Genomic DNA, 12,956 nt, shown 5'->3' on the forward strand with positions numbered 1-12,956 from the left:
GATCTGAGAAACACACACGCCTAAACACATAAAATCCCATAGATGTTTACTTATTTTACAAGACAGTAATAGCGTGGCTGATGAGGAAACTACTCACATAAAGCAACGCTGAACAGTGCCTTTGGTGACCAAGTCTGTGATATGTTATCCTGACAACTATATGAGGCTGCTGAAGCCCAGCTTGTGTCTTAAATAGCCCGTGTTGACCAGAGAATACCTTTCACGTATAAAAACAGTGTGCAAAGGATTGGCTGTAATTGGCTTTATGAACAGGAGAGCTGTCACAGCACATGAAATATTAAAACCAAGATATAAAGTTAGTTGCCCCCCGGCAGACATCAGAATTTATAGAAAAAGAAACATTTCCTAAAGGAAAATACTCTTCTCTACTACAGTGTTATTTGATGTAATATGCTGGAGTTACAAATGTCAAACTACTGTAGCACGCATTAGCCTGCAAACCATTTCTTGTTAAAATAATAAGCAGTTGTGGTACCAGTATATTAAGTACATAATATATAATTAACAATAATTATATATTATAATAATAAAATATAATTTTATTATATGTATTAGAATATAATATAATTAATAATAAGCATTATTAACGCATTAAGTAATAGCAGAGCAGAAATCCAGGTACCAGAAAGGTAAACAATTAGAGCTCAAATTGTCTTAGGCATTCATTGTACTTGATTACACTATCTTTTACTGTGTTCTTATGTGAAGAAGAACAGATAATCTATGCAGTGCAAATATCTCCCACTGTGAACAAGCTCTGCATTCCCCCTTCAGATATGGTTTAGAAAAAAATTAAAAAGAAAGACGAAATATCCACTGTGAACAGACAAGTGCTTGTGATGGCCCCAGGCACCCCGTGCAGCCTGGGAAGGGGCAGTCGCACTAGAACACGCTGCAGTGCAGTGAGCCCTGGTCCCACACAGTCAGTACCAAAGTTCCCTCTACTGAGGAATGATTGGGTTTCACATCAGTCCCTGTCCCTAAGCACTGAGCAGATAGACACACTGGCAATACAACGTGCTAGTGGGCAGGATCCCATGGAAGAATTGGGGAATGGCGATGAAAGTTAGTTCCTTAAGTATTAAAAAAAAGAAAAGGAAGAAAAAAAAGAATCTTTTGCAAGGCAAATGAGGCACATTTCTTTTGTTTGTTGGGAAATAAAAAAATATATACACTAAATGAGGTTGAACACCATGACACTGGAGTCCCAGGAAAAAAATGAAAAACACGACTGCAGTTTGCAGTTGATAAAATATGAACATGAATATTAATTATTTTTCAAGAAAATTCTATGCCAAATAAGATAATGATGTATGAAAACAGAAAGAATCATGTCACGCTTATCGCACCTCAGCAAAATCTTAGGCATTCCATCATCAGAAAAGGAAAAAAATTAGACACGAGTTGCAAAAACGGCATCAACTTGGAGGAAGGCCAGAAGGATGAGGGCAAGGGGAGGTGAGCATAGGTTGCTGACAAGAAACCAAATATACGCGTGGCAAAGCGCTGCTTCTCCTCTTAATCTTTCATGAACTTAACAAAGCATTTTACAGCAAAGATAAAACCCAGTGACCAGTGGAGCTGCTCCAGCAGCAACATTCTCTCAAGCTTAGCTGTGCTTCACTTGTTCTCAGGAAGCGTATTAGGGAACTGAGTTCACAACTGTGTGCAGCTGGACCAGGAGTGCCCGCAAGGACACGAGCATAACTCGTTCATTATATGTACACCAGATTTTTTTTGCCATTTAAGTAAGAAAGACAGCTGTCATTTCCTTTATTGTGAACTACATGCATTTTGCGTGTCTGTAGCAAATATGTGCTTATAGGGAATTCAGGGCGTGATACGAGGTAGCTGCAGATGTTTGTAGCCACCTGTATCTGTGTCCTACATTGCAGAGACTCTCCTGCAGTATTTTACAGTAATTTAAAAGGCAAACATTGCCGGTGTGTTTTCGGAGGGTAATCTTTGAGCATTAAATGAAGAGCTCACTTATTTCATTTACAAACTCCAGACAGTTATAGAGCGCCAGCAAACTGTGTACTCATTCTGTCACCCAATGAAAGGTCTGAAAACAGCCACTGGTCTTTCAGTCCATATGTTTTTATGGAGACAAAACCATCCAATCTCCACATACCAAGATGTTATTAGATAAAATACACTGAATACATCTTTCATTAATTAAATAAATGTCTTCAGCTTGTTACCTGCCCAGGAAAGCCGCCACATTAGTTACCTGCTTACTCTTCTCACACTTAGTCACCCTCAAAATGGGCAACATTCATGTTCATGTGGAACTTTCTGTGTTCCAGTTTGTGCACATTGCCCCTTGTCCTGTAACTGGGCACCACTTAAAAGAGCTGGCCCCATCCACTTTACACACTTTATATTCTTATAAGCATTGGTAAGATCCCCTCTCAGTCTCTTCTTCTCCAGGCTGAACAGCCCTAGGTTGGAGATGCTCTAGGCTTCGAAAGTGACACTCACAGTCAGGAAAGGGCATAAAACAGAACTTAAAGTAGGCTCTTTACAGACTGGCAAGTTGAAATCACAAGAAAGAGCTGAAACTTAAGTGATAAGAGACTGTGGGTAATTGCAGTTAATTGCTGAGAAAAGCAAAGATGGCGCTGCTGTCCCTGCAGATGCAGAATTCAACACAAGCTCCATCCATGGAGCACAAACGTTACCAGATAGCAATTTGAAAAAAGACACTACTAAAAACTTTCCCAGCACCAGCCCCAAAGCACATTTGTCCTTCTACATTTGTCCTTCTGTTTGTGATGGTACAGCACAGTTAAGAGACATACTGCTGTACAAGAGCTGCTCGGAAAGTAACACCTATTTTATTATGCTGGCCCATGATGTCGGAGGCAGATGGTGGTGGTATGGCAGTAGAGGTTGACCATTCCTGCCAGGATTCCATTACATTTTGTTGCCCTGCAACAGATGGCAGCAGAGGGGCACTCTGACAAAATGGCGTCTGGCATGGAAGTGAAAGAAACGGAAGAAAGACTGCATGGGCAACACCTTCCTAGCAATGACACCATCACAGCAGCATTTAGTGGCAAAGAGAAGAGATGTCATCTCATGTTTTTCACATACGCACACAATGCAGTGCCACTGTCCACCAGAAATTGAACATGCATACTTGTTAGGAAACAGAACTTCCTGGCATCCCTTCTGAATGGTGCAACTCAGGCATATTGTGCAGAAGGTACTCCCACAGTGATCCAACAGCAACACAAGTTCTCCTTTTGACCAAGGCAGCACAACTACTGCCTGGATGTGGGTCAGATAAAGAGGCATTTCTACTGAAACGCTGCATAGCGATTCTCATAACCAAAGCTCAAATGTGACCACAGAATTGCGATCAACTTGTCACAAAGGTCTTTAAGGTTTAAAACAGTACAAAGCCAAATGCAACAGTATAGAGTCTGTGTGCGCATTACAAGGTTTACCTACATATGCAGTCGTTCACTTCAGTATAGATTCCCGTCTGCTCTAGCACTAGCGAAATGTCAAGCATAAGCCAAGTAGGACCTCCAGTCCTCCATAGAGACATCTCTGGGTCATCTGCCAATTCACAAATCAAGGACAATACTTGCACATTCTGTCTCACAACACATGGTTAGATGAGACTTTCATTACATTCAGCGTGACATCCAAGGGATCAAAGCTTTGCAGAGTGAGCTGCAGAAAGACCTGTTCTTCCTTAGGAGAACTATCCTCCACTGAGCAGTCACTGCTGTAAGTCACCCTGTTCTCCCAAAAATGGACAACTACTCCAAATACCCCAGAAGAAAATCTCAGAATCACCTAGAGTTGAAATGGCCTGTCCTCGTTTTCAATCTATGCCAAATTGAAGGCAATTTCACAAAACAGAGAAACTACAGCTTGAAAATAAGTAGTCTGCAGATAACACTGTGCAGAACAGGACCCAGCCACAGTCACCATTCAGTCTGACAAACCAAAACATTCAACTTCCCTTTGGAATTACTAATGAGCCTTCACCATCTCTCTTGCTCCTTTTGACAATATAAAATAGCTCCACAAAAAACATCTAGGTGGTGAAAAAAACATTTAAATAATTTCTCTGGTCTGTAGCCTCTGGTTGGAAGGGCTGCAGAGGAATGCCTTTAACCAATGGAAGGCATGTCACAGCACTGAGGTGCTCCAAAGGTTACCTACTTTGTGTTTTTTAGCTGTACTGGTAAATCTGACAAAAGCTCCTACATCATCTCCACAAACCTCATCCCACTATCACCCTTTGATCACTGCTGGTACACCAGCGCTGCTCCTCCTGCATCCACAGCAGTATGTAACCTAAACCGGGCAGCCAGTAGGCCCTCCATCCCATCTCAGGAAACACAATCACCTGAAGCACGAAGTTTATTAAATATCAGGTGCTGGTATCAGGATACAGAACCTATTAACTTGTGATAGCGTTCAGCAGGCTGTGTGGACACTTGAAAGACTAATTGCCAGAAAAAAATATAGAGGAGTTGCTTAGTACAATCCACCCTTGCACTGGCAGCAGGGAAAGATGGAAAAGGGTGGTTAGGAATAATACCAAACCCCCATGTACAAGATGAGGGTGCCATTCACTCCTCCAAACACAAGGAGCAGTGAGTGCCAAAGCTTCAGAGCACTGTGCCTCATCACAGTCCCCAGAGTGGCCAACACAGGCTACTGCTGATTATCTACAGGCTTGGAACAGGATTTTTGAAAGAAAAGGAAAAAAATCAGCCACATTTTTCCTTTCTTAGCAACTTCTGATGCTCTGACAGCTTTGTGAAAGCTGATGACATGATTTCTTCTGAAGAAAGGTATGAAAATGTGCCTTATTTGCCACTAGAAGCAGAAATAGGAAACTAAGGCTATTTCTTTGAGCTTCTTGTCATAAGAGGCTACTCCATTTCTCATCGTTTGCAAGACTGGGAAATTAATAACTAATGCTTCACATTAAGCTAGGTGAGAATTAAAGTCTGGTCTTCATCTACATCACTATCCCCGTTACTCACCAGTTTAAAAAGAAGCAAAAAAAAAAAAAAAAAAACCCCTACAAATATTTGAAAAAGTCAGAATTGCAATAGCAAGCCTTAATTAGTTTTCAGTGCCTTTAGCTAAGCTTATCATTCAAGTGAATGAAAATGCCTTAATTAAGCCACCTTCTAACTCAATTTCTTCAGATGTCTTCCTGCTTCTGCAATAAATGACGGAGGTGCCAGAGACCACAGCTTCTGTCAGCACACAGCTCCAGTTCCCATTGAGAACATGAACACAGACACACAGGATGGCTGAGGTTGGCAGAGCCCATTGAGTCTATCTGGTCCTACCCTTGCTGCAGCAGGGACACCCAGAAGAGGTGCCCAGAGCCACATCCAGGCAGTTTCTGAAGATCTCCAAGGAAGAGACTCCACAGCCTCTGGGCAGCCTGTGCCAGTGCTCCATCACCTGCACAGTGAAGTTGTTTTCCCCCATATTCTGACAGAACCTATTGCGTTCCAGTTTATTGCCCCTGCCACCTATCTTGTTTCTGGACAGATCCACCCTGTGTATCCATTAGAGCTTGGGTTAGGCAGGTAAAACAAAAATCAGTAACATCAGTAAAGTTAAAATAAACACATACAAAGAGTCAAAATCTTTATGAGGAAACTTGAGTTCTTGCACTTTCTTTTATTCCATGCCAAGTTCTTGTCATCTGCCCAAAGCCTACGTTCCCCTCTCCCTTTCTTCATGTCTTGTACTCCCTTTCTTCATGTACCGTCCTACTCATCACACTTGTGAAATTTATACCAATGCTCTCTAATTCCTGTCACTTTGCCTTTGCTACCCAGATCTCAGGTTAGGTTCCTCCCAGAGCATTCAGTCCTTCACACTTTCTTCGTTTGTAGAAGGCACCTCAGCTGACGCCTGGGCAAAAATGAATGGATGTGAATGGATTTGGCCCTAAAAGAGAGATAATAAGTTTGGTCATCTCTGCTCACACACCAGCTCTCTTTGGAGAACATCATATACTGTCCAATAACAGCATTTGCGAGGGGACAAGTCACATTGTGGTCAACACCAGGAAGTAAAGCGTTGGGGTTTCACAGGCCTAGAGGTGACCTCAAAGTGTAATCTATCCCACTACTCTGCTCCTTAAAGAATCAAATACATTTACACTGTTCCTAACTAACATTCCAACACTTAATGATTCTAAAATCCTCAAAACCCCAATCCAGTGACCAATCTCTTTGCTCAATGTCACTAATGCTGAACCTGTTACATATCACCTGGGCCAGCACAGGTGTGGAAAATACTGCTTCACAGCAGCTCTGTGACATTTGAAGGTTATCACATTGTGCCCTCTGCCACTCTTCTTTGCTTGGAGCTGAAACAACCCCAACTTCTTTCTACCTTCAAAGCCCACCTTTTCTAAATCTCCTATTGTTTTAATTCCTCTCCTCTGGATTCTCTCCAATGTGTCTGATCTTTCTTGAAATGTTCACTCCAACTGGATACAATGATATAGGTGAAGAGGATTATTGCAAGGCTGGAAGCATCACTTCTCACATCCTTCATGCAGGTCTCCTGTTTGCACATCACAATTCCAGGCTTGTCTCTACCGCAGTAGCATGACTTTATTTAGTTCCACAACTCATCACAAACCACAGATCTTCCAAAGAACTACCACCTAATCCCTGCTGATTACAACCACAGTGTCTCCGTCCTCTCAAATCATTTAACTTTAATTCTGTATCTAGAATATTCACAGTCCCCCTCCAACTACATGCCAGCTGCATATGCAGTAAGCACTACCAAAATCACCATTACAAATGCTGTAGTGGGTTTTAATGAGAAACACAAAATTTCTCACTTTATTTGCTAAAGTTTTCACAGGTGAATGTGTGAAAATACAATAGCCTGAGGTCGTAACACCAAAAATTTTTGCAGGATTTCTGAAGATGGTAAAAATGCAGACCTTTGAGAAGAGGTCGCTACCTACAGCTCACACAGTTAAGACCTGACAAAGTTTCACAGCAAACAAGCTTTATTAGAGGGGAGATAGTTCATTTTTGTTGGCAGATGGTACCACAACCAAACTATATCACCTGTGCACCAAAATACACTCACAGATTTACAAGGGTTTCAATCAGTATTTTTCTTTTTCGTCTACATTATGTCAAACTGCTCCCCAGTTCACTTTGCATCTTCATTTTTCTCTGCTAAACAGTTTCACACATGATTTTATTAAAGATCATAGGGAAACGCTGCATGTTACTTTGAACAAAATCAACTTGCTTTGAAGAGCCACATGAAAGTAGTCTGTACAGCTCAGTTCATTTGCCACAGCAGCCTCACCACATCACCAGGTTCATCGAGCTGCCCAGCTCTGACTGCTGGCTTTCAGAAAAAGCTGAGCAACGAAAAAACACGTGCAAGCAGGTCAATAATGCATGTACTGCATTTTGTCCATCTGAGCACTAAAGCACCAGGAAAGCTTTTACATGAAAATGACCTGAATAAATAGGTTTTCTGAAGGCAATACAGTTGAAGAAAATTAAGCTAGGTAGTTGTTCTAACTGAAACGATAGAGTTGGCAATTTTGGAGATGCAAAGAGCTTGACTTTAATGATTTCATTCTCTAAGAGTTAGTTACCACAGCTGAAAGTGGTCAGCAGAGAGGTAATAATTACAATAACTTAGCTACAACACCTGGTCCCATGAGCTGAAATCAGAGGAGAGTATGTTCTTAAATGGGCTTCTTCGAGGTATGAAACTGGTATTTCTGTAACTTGGCAAGTGGCATCCACACAAAGGAGAATTTAAAATGTCTTTAAAAGTGCATGAATCACACGTTTATCACTTAGCATTTGAACTATATTCATTTAACACATATGGTATAACTGCAGCATAAGCCATGTACCCAAAATAATACACAGCAAGATCCTTACATTTTTCTTCCCCCCAAACTTAATTAAACAAATCACTGTGACTCAGCCCATGTAACACACTGGCTCTTGAATATTATTAATTAAAATTTATATGTAACAAGCCAAATTTTATTCCTTTGTATGAAATCATAAATGTAAATGCTGAAAGTAAACTAAGTGCAAATGTCGTACGCTTCTGACAAAACGTGTTTTTGTTCTTAAACAAAGAAATTGTGTAATATGCAAGGCAGAGATGCATGAGGAGTGCCTCCAGGAAGTGGTATGAAACAATAATGAAACAAGGTCGACACAGCAATCATTGTTTCTTAAAGACAGAACTCACAGGATCACTGCGGAAACAAACACGCTTCTTATCCAACTCTGACTGAACAGATAAAAAACAGAATTTGGCCTGTCCAGTGGTAGCACTAATGTGATTACAGTTCATGCCACAACGTTATGTGGCATTCTATCACATTATGTGAAACCAATGAATTCTATTTTAACATGCATTTCAGACCACTTTATTAAATCCTGCTCAAACACGTACATCAATGAAAGCATCTATGTTCAGAGCAGCTCCGTGTCTACACCACACTAAAGGCAGCTCCACACAACCATGCTGCCCTGAGGCTGCTGATGCCAAAGGAATTGACCGTACTTTTCTAACTGCCAGTGGTAGGCTTGTCTGTATTTGCTATAATTCTCTTATTTGAGAACAAAGGCCGTGCGCTGATTTTGTGTGAGGAAAAAAAAAAATTCCTCCTAACAATCAGTGTCAGCTATTTTCAAATATAAATCATTCAGAATCTGAAAAAATCCTTGTCCTGGCTTATGAGAAAAAAATGTCACGTTGCAGACATTTAAGCAGATAGCGTCTACATAAAAATTCCATGTAAAACAACAACAAAATATATTCATGTTCATGAACTGACCATCACGTTTCACCCAATGCTTATTATGTCAGCAATTTCATGTTTTAAAAGACCTTTCCTGACATCTACAGTCAGTACATACTGAAATAAGGGTGAGCACTGATGCTCACAAGGATATATTAATTTTCAGTGACTGAGATAACTGGCAAAGCAGTATTCAGAATGAGTGTGTGGCAAAGCAGGAGAAAACCTCAGAACTTCAGCATTCTCATTGCTGTTATCAGAACTGGGAAACTAGAAATGCAGCTTTTTACCATCTGCAATTAAAATGACATGTTACTGCCATGATAACAGTCACTTTCGAAATTAAACCTGTTGTATTTCAGTTTGTAGGATGAGATGCTAAAAAAAAATGTTGATTTCACCAAATGAATTATCAGCTCAGCCCCACTATCACCTGCATAACCTTCACAAGACAACAAACCAAAATCACCTGTAAGAAACAAACAAAAAATGAGCTAAAGCGATGCTGTATCACAGAACATTGCAGGACATTCCTGGTTTGGACTGAGTGGGTCTGTCATCGCTGTGCTCTTAAAAATGACATTATATAGCATACACAATAAAAAAAAATTGTTGTTGCTCACCGATGTGAATCAACTCTCTCTAAAATGCAGGACTGTCCAAGTGAGTATTTGAAAAGACCCCTTAATTTGAGGAGGGGGATGCCCTGAGATATGTTTTCCTATTGGAAAAGAAAGATCCAATGGCAACTAGGAGCAATCTCTTTGCTTCGTGCTGTATTTACTAATAAAGATTTCTGAATAATTCACATAATTATCATAAAACTGGGACATAAATAAATATACCAATCAATTTCATGTAAAGTTTCAATAAACTCAGAGTGTTCCATTCAGGATCATTGTTGGAATGAAATATCCCAACCCAAACACAATCTTCAGACCTACGGACCAATACCAGCCAGGGAAGAGCTGGTTTTATGAATACGATGAGTTCCCAACTTGGATTCAAACGCCACAGAGCACATTACAAACAGAACTAGCAATTACTGCTGCGTTACAATATGCTGGTGGCTTTGTTACAGAGTCTCACCATAACGTGCCTACTGATTCATGCCCTGATACAGACCCAACCATCGATGCATGGCATGCTTGGAATTATTTTAGCAAGGGGAATCTCTTCAGCCTACGTTACTCCACATCAAATTAAAAAATCGGTTCTGACCCCAATGTATTGTCTTCAATCTGCCAAAACAGAGCACCTGCCACACACGGCTGCCATTGGACAGCATAAAGGGCTCTGTTTCTAGGGAAAGAGCTCTCCCTCCTGCACAACGGCTGCACGCTATTTGGGGCCGGCACGCAACATTCGGGTGTGCAGAGGCTTTCAGTACCGCCCGGCAGTGCCGCTGCTGTCCGTGCCTCCCCCCATCCCCCCGGAGCAGCGGATCGCTTTCCGTGCCACCATTGTCGGAGCATTAATTTTTCAGGCGCACGGCTGTGGTTTCCAGGTCGCTGCCCACAGCCGGTACCGTACGCTTCTAGCGGGGCGGGTTAGCCCGAAACGACAGAGCTACGGCAGAACTACGACCGGACCGCAACCGGAGAGATGCGGATTTGTCATTTACTGATGTTAACACCCCGGTCGCCAAGAAAGCGATGTATGTTAATGACATACAGAAGGAAGGACGCGCACCTCGCATAGCTCTCTCTAAAACACACGTTTCCCAAGGGGAAGAGGACGGTTTCCCATGCAGAACAGCCCCACCTCGGCTCACCTGGGGAAGGGGCTCCAGGGGAGGGGCGGGGGCAGCCCGCACGCCGCTCACACCCGGGGTGGGTTCGGTCGCCCACCGGAACGCGACGGCAGCGCTGTGACAAACGGCTCACGGCGCCCAGACAAAGCGGTGCCGCTCTGACAGGCGCCGGGTGAGACCGAGCCATCCTCCTGACGGGTTCTGCTTTTCAGCGGAGCCCAAAGCACGCGAACGCGCCGGGAAACGCTAACAAAGGGCTGCCGGGAGGGATGCGAGAGCCACGGAACCGCCGGCAGCGCCTCCCGAAACCCCCGCTCGCCTCCGTCCGTCGCACAAAGGCGGTCACGGCGGCAGGCAGCCACTTACCGACTTGCCGGCTCGCCCCGCCGTGCCCCCGCCGCAGACACCGCCGCCGCCGTCCCTCCGCCTTACGGGGCGCGGCGCCACGTGCCGCCTCCCAGCGCGATGCAACGCCTCACGCGCTCACGCGCCCGCCCACAGCAGCGGGCAGCCCGGCCGCAGGGCGCGAGCCGGCGTCAAGGCCCGGAGGCAGCGCCGATACCTGCCCGGCCCGGCCCGCCCTGCGAGGGGCGGTGGCGGGAGGAGCGCCGCCAGGCTGCACCGTACCGCCCAGCCCCGGGAGCCGCCCCAGGGCAGCGCGGCCGCAGAAACGGGCTGTTTGACGCCTTGGGCGGCTGAAAGGGAGAACGGGTGAGACCGGAGCCCGCTGGTACCGGCACCGTGGTGCTGCCTGAGCTGTGCCTGGGCTCTTGCTGATGATTTGTTCACGTCCCGCAGTGAGACCCAAGTCTGAGCGCAGAGCTTGCCTGGCGTGACATGCAAACCATTGTCTAATCTCATTTACCACGAAGTGTGAGGGAACTACAAAAAAAAATAATGCAAAAAATGCAGCTGTCAGCCCCAACACAGCAGTGCGGGAAAACAGCCTTTCGTCTCTTCTGCATCCTTACACCCAGTACTTCTGTCACCTCTGTCGGGGTCCCACTCCCACAGATCAGCCATCAAGGCTGCGAGTCAGCAAGGTTTTACTACCGCTGGCATCCCAAGTTTCCTGAGGAGCATACGGCAAAACCTGCTGCTGCAGAGGTTGAGGGGAGGCCTCCTGGCAGCTCACAGTTCCATAAGGGAGTGATTTCTGCTCTCTGGTTACAGCAAGACTGCTCGAGGGAACAGCATGGAGCTGTGTCAGGGAAAGGCTCTACATCTACCAGAGGGTAGTGGGCGTGGCCCCAGGCTGGAGTTCAGGGTACGTTTGGACCCTGCTTTCAGACATAGGGTTGGTGTGGTCATGTACGGAGGCAGGGGATGGACATACTGCTTTGCAACCAGGTTCCTTAACTTACAGGTAGAAGTGCCCCTTCTGCTCTTGTTGAAGAGAACAGGATCTTATGGAGAAATAACACCCATGCTGGGTTGGACCAAAGAGCTATTGTGCACATTCTTCTGTGTCCAATACTGGGATAATTTAAAGGAAGAATACAGTTTTAGACTCTTTAATGACCTGCAGATCAGCAAATTACAGAGTCAGAAATATATTGGGGAGGGGGGGGGTTAGGAAATGGATTAAAAAATAAACCGTACAACTCTGGAATAAATGCTAACTCATTTTTTCATCTGCAATAATCTGGAGTTGTACACCTCAAGAGAGTTGTTCATTCCCTTCTCATTCCCTGCATAACTGCAGTCATAGCATACACTGCACGAAGCCTTTGTACCAGATATGTTATTTGGAGGTCAGAAAAATATAGGAAGCACTATCTTTACATTAGCAATTACACGTATATATTTGTATCGAAAACATGTGGCTACAAACCACCTCAATTATCAGAGCTGAATTTTGCAGCACTCCTTTGAAGGATTCAGGTTTTTTGTTTTTTTTTTTTACTATTCTGCTTTGCTGCTCTTGCAGAACTTAAACATTTCAGACAGTAGAGTCCAGAACTTCAGTGATAGTCATTAGAACAGAGGTAAATTCAGCCTTCGGCTCAATTTGCTCAGTTATATGAGATGTTTGTTGATAAAGTCAGTGTTCGTGCTTTCATGGAAAAGAAGCTATAAGCTGAATTGAGATTTCCTTATTTTTTCTTAAGAACACGCTTTTTTTGCAAAGCAATTGCAGCTGTAAACCTCTCTGGCAAAGCGATGTTTGCAGAATCACATGACTTTCTAAATAATTGTTTCACTGCGAATTTAGTCGATGTATCAAGTTCCCATGGAATAACCGAATCTGCGGTGTGCTATGATCGTGAGAAAAGACAGACGTCCACTAGATGGCACAAATACACCACAGAAAAGCAAGGAGCAGCTGTGATAGGAGTCTACTACCCTTCGAGTTATATTTATGCAAAG

General features: G+C 43.7%; 1 protein-coding gene across 6 annotated transcripts in view; it reads right to left on the reverse strand.

Annotated features, from left to right (window-relative positions):
* CRACD (capping protein inhibiting regulator of actin dynamics) overlaps nucleotides 1–11,175 on the reverse strand; it is a 108,737-nt gene extending 97,562 nt beyond the window's left edge. For 5 of the 6 annotated variants that reach the window (XM_085223090.1, XM_085223093.1, XM_085223092.1 and 2 more), the window contains exon 1: nucleotides 10,953–11,175. The gene's annotated coding sequence lies outside the window, so the exon portion shown is untranslated. The remainder of the gene's footprint in view (nucleotides 1–10,952) is intronic. The other variant, XM_085223091.1, reaches the window with a different exon arrangement.
* Nucleotides 11,176–12,956: the final 1,781 nt, after the last annotated feature.

The sequence above is a fragment of the Meleagris gallopavo genome, chromosome 4 (genome assembly GCF_905368555.1).
Source record: "Meleagris gallopavo chromosome 4, MGAL_WU_HG_1.1, whole genome shotgun sequence".
Taxonomy (NCBI): Eukaryota; Metazoa; Chordata; class Aves; order Galliformes; family Phasianidae; genus Meleagris; species Meleagris gallopavo.